The sequence below is a fragment of the Dermacentor variabilis genome, chromosome 3 (assembly GCF_050947875.1).
Source record: "Dermacentor variabilis isolate Ectoservices chromosome 3, ASM5094787v1, whole genome shotgun sequence".
Taxonomy (NCBI): domain Eukaryota; kingdom Metazoa; phylum Arthropoda; class Arachnida; order Ixodida; family Ixodidae; genus Dermacentor; species Dermacentor variabilis.
In genome coordinates, this window is record NC_134570.1 from 149,631,953 (window position 1) to 149,640,155 (window position 8,203).

The window sequence follows — 8,203 nt, forward strand, 5'->3', positions numbered from 1 at the left end:
ATTGTCAACATGTCGGCGAGGGTCTTGTTTGGCTTCTCCGTAAGACTATTCATCTGAGGGTGGTAGACAGTTGTGCTGTGGCTTGTCTGGCTGTATTGCTGAATGGCTTGAGTAAGCTACGCTTTAATAGCCGGTCCTTGGTCCGTGATGAGCACTTCCGGGGCACCATGTCGTAGGAAGATGTTCTCGACAAAAAGTTTGGCTACTTCAGCTGCACTATCTTTGGGCAGGGCTTTTGTTTCGGCGTAGCGGGTAAGGTAGTCGGTGGTCACGACGATCCACTTGTTTCCAGATGCTAATGTCAGTAAGGGTCCCAATAAATTCATCCCGATCTGCTGAAACGGTCGGCAAGAAGGCTCGATCGGCTGTAGTAAACCCGCTGCCCTTGTCTGTGGTGCCTTGCTTCCCTGGCAGTCATGGCATGTCTTGACTTAGCGAGTGACGTCGGCAGTCAGGCGCGGCCAGTAGTACTTCCCTTGTATTCTTGCAGGCATATCATGATGATCAATCATCGTGCAGAGAGTGTAAGGCTTCTGGCCGGAGTGCTGCTGGCACAAGGAGAAGGTGGCTTTCGCGGATTGGGGATTATTAGAGTTGTCGGACGATCCTACCGCTGTCAACCAGATGTAGGAGTCATCGGACGGCCTCGCCGCTGCCACCATTTGAAGGAGTTGAAGGTTGTAGAGAGGAGCTCGGTGAACAGGATTTATTTACATTATTTACATCTTTGACAAGACATGTCGACAATCTAGCGTGACTCCCATATGGAGCCCGTAAGACTAACATACAGCAAACAGCGTACCAGCACACAGCTCACTAGTACATTTCTAGCATGACAACGAGCACTCAGCTCCCGACGACGAGCACGCTCTAGCAGCCGGCAAACGCTGCTTATAAGCACTTGATCCCCCCTTGATTCCCAGTGGACGGAAAGGTTCGTTCAGTCATCGTTCGACGTCACCGTTCGACGTCACCGTAGATGACCCGCCCTTTTGGAGGAGGGCTCACAAACACGTGTTGCACAGGTTTCAGTGCCGCACACACACACAGGTGTAAAGGTCTGGAGCCTACTCAGAGGGGCTTCGTAGAACTCTGCTTCGTCCCGGGTGGCGCGGCCGAGTACCACATTCCTGAGCTGACCCCGCGCCACGTGGCTGCCGGTTTATTCGCAGTTCTCTGAAGTGCGCCCCGTCCGGTTGGATAGGAACACGTGCAGCGGGCTGAAATAGCTGGCACGTTGCAACCCCGTATGGCCATTCCTAACAGGATATCTCTTTTACGAGGATGACGTTCCGGAAGTAAAATGAAGATGGCCCACGCCGAAATTGCCTAGGAACAATGTCGATCTTGCCTTCCAAGTACTCCATAAGGCTTCGTAACACCGCGTCTGTTTGTTGCAGCTCGGCGAAGTAGTCTACTGTTATTGTGTCTAGGCAGGCGTCGTCGTTCAGTGCACGACAGGCAGTAGGCGTCAGAGTGCTTCCTCCAGGACTTATAAACAACATTGATGTCGAATTTCAGGCGTCTGAGACTCCATCGTGCTAGGCGACCTGAATCATTACTTATGTTTGCCAGCCAAAACAAGATGTGGTGATCGCTTACCACTTTGAAGTGCTTGCTTTGTATGGATGGATGGAGGATTAACTTTCTTGAGGTCCGTCGGTGCGCGCGATTAGTGCTCACCCTATTGCAAAAACCAGCGTCTTCCAGTGTGAAACCAGCGCGCTTTTTAGCGCTGGGTCGCACTGGGTACGCTGGCACACGCTGGGACTCACTGGGACACCAGTGGGAACGCTGGATAAGAGCTGGGTCCCAGTGGAAGAAACGCTGGTTCCACTGCCATGACGCTGGGGCGCACTGGTTTGTGCTCTACAGGCGCTGGTTCTCGCTGCAGTTCGCTGGTTCGCACTAGAAACTGCGATGGTTGTGTTTGTGCCGCCCTGGTTCCAGTACGCAAGGACCAGCGCTGCTGAATATTAAATGCTTTATACAATTTCATCGCTTGATACTAGTCTCTTGTCCTAAATAACGCTATATCTTGGGGTTATAAAACCCTATTTCTTGTCGCAGCTTGGAATAAAAGTGCGTGAGCTGCCCTGTTTATTCAGGGACATTTGAAACTGAAGATCACTTTCGTTCTTGTTTTACATTTTCCCATTTAACTGAGCGGATAGCTAAATTCTTGAACGAAACCACGTAAACGCAGAGGACGCCGCGTTTTTTAGTAGTTCGCACGTAACATATGACTGGGAATGGTCGCCGTCGTCGCAGTGTTGTGGAGTGGACATGAAACGCAGAAGTCGTTCAGACGCGCGCGAACGCACCCCGAGTTTGAAGCCTATCGCTGACTGATATTATCGCACCGATAACAAAGCTGAGATGATTCGTGCGCTTTCACTTTGTATATTGTACTAAAGAAAGTTCTGAGGCTCAAATACACACATTTTAGCTTTCGCCAGCTACCCGTGCTCACGCTATCGGCGCGTCTAGGCTCAGGAATCAAGAAATCTAACAAGGATAAATCACTCTATATTTCAGCGCAGCGTAGAGACTTCTTACATAAGCAGCACTTTCGCGAAAGGACATTGTAGATCACGGGCTTTCGGCATGGCGGTCACACAGTCTACTTCTCCATAGGCTATGTAAACCAAGTACTATGAACATGTCATAGGGAGGACCACCCGTAACCTTAAACGGTAGAAACCTAATTGTATATGGAGTCATGTCAATGTCCTTTTCAAGCGTCCGTTGGAGAATGTCCCAAAAGAATACAGCGTCCCTACAGTCTATGAAGCAGCGATCTATGGTTTCGGCACGTGGACAGAGCCGACAGTTAGTTGACCACGGCACAAAGCAACCGCTCGAATTCAACCAAGCTTTAACAGGGAGTGTTTCGGAGTGTAACTTAAAGAAAAAATGTTTTTACTCCAGGAGGTACACACATTTTTCGGACGCGCTTAAGTACATCCTGATAAGGTTGGCTTAAATAAGGTGCACGATACAAAGGATCCGGGAAAATAGAGTCCACCAGTGCCGCAGAAATTGCTTTTCGACTCGTAGTGAACATGTACTCCAAGCTGAATCTAGCTTTCAAGAAAAGAAATGTGTCAACAACCTCCATAAGGAAGACCCAAGGAGCCTGTGGGACATCTTTGGCATTTGATGACACTACTATTTTAGGAATATAATGAACTAAACGGAGTTGCAACATTTCACGCAAGAATGAATGGTCATTGTCTCGAAAGAAAAACAGGCGTGAAACAATTTGCCTGATGAAGAGGTGGACTAATCCTAGACCACCACGTTCAAGAGGGAGGAACAGATTGTCGCGCCGCATCGATTCACAACTGGAACTCCAAATAAATGTTGCAAATACGCGATGCAGTGCCTGAAGGCGAAGTCGTGAGCAGTGCAGTACTTGCAGCATATACATAAGACGGGAAGCTGAGAAAACGTTGCACACTTCAGCACGAAAGAACATTGACAAATTCTGCCCTCGCCATGAATTCACTTTACGTTGAATTTTGCCAACTTCTCCCGACCAATGAGCGTTGCTGTTTCAATACTGTGAGAGAGGCACACCTAAATAACGCAGATCTTCTTTCCATTGAATGCCTGCGTAATGTGATGGCATTGTGGCCCATAATCCAAACCAAAAACCTGAACTTTTTTCAATGTTAACGCTTGCACCAGAAGCCGCGCAAATTTCTTCTGTAATTGCAAGAGCAGTCTTCACACTCTCATTATCTGTACAAAAAAGGCCACGTCGTCTGCATACGCAAGAACCCGTACCTCATTAGTCAGTAATTTAAACCCTTGGAAATTTTGTTCTTTAACAATGCTCTTACAAAGTGGTTCTAAATAAAAGCAGACCAGGAGCGGTGACAAAGGGCATCCTTGTCGTATTGATGATGCAAGCCTAATCGAATCGGAGAGAGAGCCATTCACTATCAGCTTCTTTGAACCATTACCATAACATATCCTGACGCCTCTAAGGAACAGGGACCCGATATTTATACGCTCTAGTACAGTAAACAGGAATGAGTGATTTACCCTGTCGAACGCCTTAGCCAGATCTAGCTGTAACATTGCCCCTGATGCCACATGTTTGAATATCACCGACCACAGATCTTATTACAACTTGCAAACGGTTAGCTCATACCTTAGCAAAAATTTTATAATCATCATTGCATAAGGAGATAGGCCGATATCCGTCAACGTTTTGCAATTTAGTCTCATCATCGCTTTTCGCTATAAGGACGGTGTGTCCTTCGTACATTGTGGCGGTTAGGTACCCTACTTCCAAGGGTACCTAACCTTGGTACACCTGAAGTAATAATGGTGATAAGAATGAACGAAAGCACTGATAAAATTCGGCAGTAAGGCCATCGGGGCCGGGCGTCTTGCCCTTCGCTAACGAATCGATGCATGCAGTTAACACATTAATACAAATGTTTTCATTTGTATAATTGTAATCATCCTGATTTAACTGGGGCAGCAACGATACAATTTTTTTGGCAGCATCTGTATCCAATGGCTTATGGTCTCGAAATAGTTTTTGATAATCCTCGAAAAACGCATTAGTTATTAGAGTAGGCTCATTAACAATGATTCCACCATACTCTCTATCTAGGATTTGTTTCGACAGCGCGTGTCGGCGTTCATCACCAAGGGCCCTACTGCAAGGCTGTTCTTCCAGGAAACGCTGCTCTCGCGCACGCACTAGTGCAGCTCTGTATTTTTCTGCGTTCAAAGTTTGTAACTGTTCCTTGACCTTATAAATATCATCAACATATTGACGCGGATGTAGGCATTCAAGCTCATGCAATTCACTCAGAACTCTATAGAATGCTTTGTAATTATTCTTTTTTTCAAAGGCCAATATTGATGATCCCTCGATAACTATCATTTTAACTTCCTGTTTGACTAATTCCCACACAGCAAAGAGTGGCAAGTCCTTGCGGCATTACAGATGAGCTATAAGCTCGGTAACACGATTTAAGAAACACTCACGTGAAAGTAATTGGTTATTAAACTTCCACAGCTCCCAGCACAGCGCCGACTTTGATACCGACGGCTGCCAAACGATGCTGAGACTAGGCAATGGTCACTAAAGAATACAGGGTGCACAGTGTAACCATAAATAAGAGGTAGTGCGCTAAGTGAAACGTAAATTCGATCAAGACTTGCATGCGAAGTGCCCTGGAAGTGCGTATATCGACATCCTGCCTTTTCATTTTCCCCATTGTCCACAAGCTGATAATCACATATCTGGCGTTGTAATGCATCACTATTTGGATCATGTCTCAGCTTCAGTGACGTATGATCTTGCGCGTTACATACACAATTAAAGTCTCCAAAGAGGACGAATGCACGATCAGTACAGAAATGAGTGTCGGGCTTCGGATCTGTAGGTCGGACGTTCGAATCGTGATCGGGGCAATTTTATTTTTACGTTTTCTTTCTTTTTTTTATTACACTAAAACGCTGTTTGTTGCTTTCTGGGGTGCTATGCAGGATGCGCCGAGTTTCTCGTTCCCCCGAGTTTTACCTGAGTTTGCTCGACGGCAGTCAGTGAACGGAGATAGCGTGAAACGCGCAAAGGCTGCAGGCAAACAAAATATGTAGACAAAAAGCCGCGTATGACAACATGAGCGCACCCTGCGCGGCACGCAGCTTCCACGTATCAAGCGCAGACGGCTGCACAACGAAACGCGCCAGCACCGCGTATTGTTATCAACGGATTATCGCAACTTAGCAATACCGTGACTGTCCCGCTGTCTGTCTGCACACTTGCCGTGAGCCGCTTGCCACGCCTTTCCCGGGCGCGTCAAGGGCGTGCCTCCTCTTTCGGCAACTATCTTTCTATCCTCCATCGAATGCGAACAGGGTACATGCGGCGCATTCTTGCACCTACGCTTTCGCTCAAACGAATACGTTAAAATACAACAAATAAGATAACGAACATTTTTATTTCTTTAAGGGTCTGTTTTTCGTTTTGAATGCTAGAAATTTCTGATGACAAACGGAGATCGAGCAAATTATTAAATTTTGCACTTCTTGCCGCGAGTGGCGACAGTGAGGCGAAAGATTAGAAGCGGGTACATTGAAGCGGGTCGCACGCACGAGGCAGTTCATACGGTGAGAAGTCGCCTAGGGGCGCTACAGTGCTATTCTCAATAATGTCAGTGATCACCGCTCTTTCTCTACTAGAGGAATAGAAACGCAGCGCCGCGGTACGGCTGTTCATCGCAGGCGCCTTAAGGCCCCCGCTTTACCAACTAAAAACGACACATTAGTCATAAATACGGGTGCAACGGTTGTCGCTGCAAAATGGCGGTCCGGGGTGCCCGTAGTGATGCAGTTTACTGAAAATGTACCAGTTTATCTTTGTGCGCGAAGCCTCGGCGATGCATTGCGAAGAAGTGCGTGCTTCCCATCGACACAATTCATCGCTTGTCATCGCTTGCCCAGTGAAAGTGCCTCTGAGCGCATGTACGCAGTAGTTGAGTGTTTTGTGCGCACCAAGGTGCTTGCGGATTACTTATGCTGGAGCCAGCAGCGATCGCAGAAGGATATGGTAACGACACCGCAGCAATCGCATTTTGGCAGGTGAGGGCTCTTGTGTGCGGTTATGAAATGAGACTTCGAACTGAGGAAGGTGTTGGAACTGTTGAGTGCGCAGTGCTTGTGATGAAGAAATGCCATTGCACTGGGTCTAGAAGAGCGAGCGATTCTCGGACGCTGATCGTGTTTACGACGTTGTGGCTCCGATACATCACCGATGACAGAGCAGCCATCTCAAACGACTGCTGCGATGCGCACTCCTCAGCATCGTGGTCATCCTCGGCACATCGACCACTTGCAAGCAGCTACAGTGACGTGCCGATAATTATTTACCGTGCGCTACGTCGCCACAATGCAGGCAATGAAACCGTGCTGTAGGGCCCTCTCCAGCCCGAGAAGATATATGCATAAGCCAGCGACAGTCAACGCTTTGTTTTTGATAGTAGTGCGCAGTACATCACCGATGACAGTGTGTTGTGCGTGTTTTATGTCGGTGGTGAATATTGTTGATGCCTCTCAGCTCGGCACCGCGTCGCTGTTGCCGAAAGATAAGTTGGGCGTGGCCCAACCGTGGTGGGTGCGCGCACAAAAGTTACATGCCTCGCGCGAGGCGTGACCTCTGGCTTTGATTGACAGGCGAACTCGTGCCAAACTCGTACATCGCGAAACCCCCTCCGAGTTCAACTCGGGAACATGGCGGCGGCAGCTGCAGCCTTTGTTATTGCAGCCAGCGGCAGCAAGCGTCAGTATGACCGTCTGGACCCGTTCACGTACATGACCGCCGTGGAGTTTCAGCGTCATTTTGGCCTGTCGAAGACATCAGTGCGCTGGCTGTGTGACGAGCTAGGCGAAGACTCTCGTCTGTGGAGGCAAGGTGGCGGGCTTCATTCGCTCAACGTCGAAGAGCAAGTCCTCTGCGCCCTCCGTTTCTACGGGACTGGGAGTTTTCAGGGAAGCGTCGGCATCAAACTACTGTGAGCCTCTGTGTCAGAGATGTCTGATGCGTTTATTGATGCGGCAGTGCGCAAGCGGTGGCTGGCTTTCCCGAAGACTGCGGCTGAGCAGGCACTTATAAAAGAACGCTTCTTACTTCGCGGAAACTTTATGAACGTAATAGGGTCTGTCGACGGAACGTACGTAGGAATTAAGGTGCCTTCAATGTCAGCGTTACTGTGATTAGCATTGAAGCAATGTCTAGACGCACCATATTGCCAAATTTGTCACTTCTGTGTAGCCGACTTAAATTTTGTGTTACCGACATCACGCATGCGGCAGCCTATGATACTGACTTTTTCGCGGGTTGCTGACTTTTTACCGATTGTTCTACTTGTCTATCAGGGTGCCTTCGAAATGGCTCGCTTTTTGGGGAAAGAGGTTAATGAAGTATAAATAGATAAATGTATTTCACAATTTGTGTGAAGTACCCTGTGAATGCTAATCTCATAAGGAACTTGGTTTTTTTATGAGATTACTTAGTACTTAGTACAAGTTACTTAGTATGCATAATGCTGAATTTTGGTCATGCGTCATCTATCGGCCACACTATAAAACAGCAAGGCATTGCAGAATTCATTGCAGTGCGAGATGCGGATGTCGCGCCAAGCCGGTTGTGCCTATGCATTTATGGCAAAATGAA